Source organism: Poecilia reticulata, linkage group LG2 (genome assembly GCF_000633615.1).
Source record: "Poecilia reticulata strain Guanapo linkage group LG2, Guppy_female_1.0+MT, whole genome shotgun sequence".
In the NCBI taxonomy this organism is placed as follows: Eukaryota; Metazoa; Chordata; class Actinopteri; order Cyprinodontiformes; family Poeciliidae; genus Poecilia; species Poecilia reticulata.
This window is the reverse complement of record NC_024332.1, coordinates 35,645,771-35,647,458: the sequence shown is the minus strand read 5'-3', so window position 1 is coordinate 35,647,458 and position 1,688 is coordinate 35,645,771. Positions and strand designations below refer to the sequence as shown.

The 1,688-nt window shown below is 35.3% G+C and overlaps 1 protein-coding gene across 1 annotated transcript in view; it reads right to left on the bottom strand.

The window, feature by feature from the left end:
* Positions 1-1,688, bottom strand: part of edar (ectodysplasin A receptor) — a 32,251-nt gene that overhangs the window by 5,080 nt on the left and 25,483 nt on the right. The gene's annotated exons all lie outside the window — the stretch shown is intronic.

The following is a 1,688-nucleotide window of genomic DNA, read 5'->3' as shown; positions in this document are numbered from 1 at the left end:
GTCAACCCTTTAAAACGGCTGTTGTTTACAGTTATTAATGCTACCTGTACCGATTAGTCTAATTGAGCTCATATATTGCTACTATAAGATGCTAAAGACGGATTAAAATCATTTGTTATCATTTTATCTTTGTTCGAAATAGTAGTGAAAGTCTGTTCAACCACAAAACTGCGTAACAATGACTGCACTCTTACACAAGGTATGATATCATCCATGCTAATACAAATAATGACTGATCATGACAGACAGGCTGCCCAGTGGGGTCTCTTAGTCATAATAAATGAATAAATRATTTACCATCTGTTGACAATAAATCAGTTTTGTTCTCTCGGCTATTGCTTTTTATTCCAGCTGATATTTATTTTTGAATGAATCTTTATTTAAAAAAATAAAATAAAATTGAGTCTATTGATTTTGTGAACTTTTATATTTTTTAGAGAAAAGGTGCACAAAAGTAAAGAAAACATTTAGTCAGAACTGGCACCAAATCAATGTTAAAAAGGCAAAATCTTTGTTTTTGATTTAAAAAAATCCAAGATAGAAATTTAAAGAGAACTAAATATCATTGAGCTAAAGACCACAGTTAACGTAAATAAAATAGCTGTTATCACTGACTTTAACTTTAACTATGAAATCAAGTTTATAATAAATGAGTCTATTACTCTTCTTGAAAATAATGTCACAAGAAAAGCACATCAGTGTTTTTATACTGATTGAAGCCTGGTGCCTTATTCTTTGTAGTTGTATATAGCATTTATAGTTGTTAAAATTAACAGGAATCAACACTAGCAAGCATGAGATTTATAAAATTGAACAGTCAGAAAACAGCCTGGGTATCAGTGCATCTCTAACCTTTATGACTGTAAATCACAGGAAGTTGCTATCTTGTCTCCACATCTCCTGATGTTTTTAAGCAGTTCCTGAAACAACACTGCCTTTTACAACACAATCCCATATATTATAATTTTATCAAYGATCCTCTCTCTTTCCATCTCCTCTGGATTTTCTTGCAAAAGCACCTTGTTGACAGAGATGCACACTGAATGCTATTGTTTTCATGTCCTATGCTCTTTCTTCCCAAACACACACCTACACACAAGATGCCATTGTTTCCCAGATATCCAACACCCTTTCTGGCAACTGATGCAGTGAGTTAGCACATCCTCTGGCATCCAGCTTCAATGTGTTGTTGACTGCTGTTGATGCAAATGTGTGTGTGTGTGTGTGTGTGTGTGTTCCATGTGCATGGTTGTAGAGTATCTGTGTGTATCATCTCTTCTTTAATTTGCCGTTCTTCCATTACTATTAAAAGACAGCAAATGAAAGCATGCATACAAAAATCATTTGAGTAATTAAACAGATTGGTATACATACATAAAAAGTCTTCACGTTTCAACACTTCTCTCTGTGCACTCGTCAGTGCCGATAAAACATGATTGTCCTCTCRTGAGGTTTGAGGGGTATGCAGAGAGGAAGGAGAGAAAACCTTCACTCTTTTGTTGTCTGGGAAGACATGCTTTCCCCTGACTGTGGTTTTATGTGAAGATTGGAATAAATACCACTGTGCACCGTGACAACTAACGCCTTTTCTCAGCATTTCTTATGCTTCAGGGCTCAAATGTGCTGCCTTACCTCATAGCCTGCACTAAAGCCACATAATTGGGCCTGTCTGCTTTATTACTTAATTT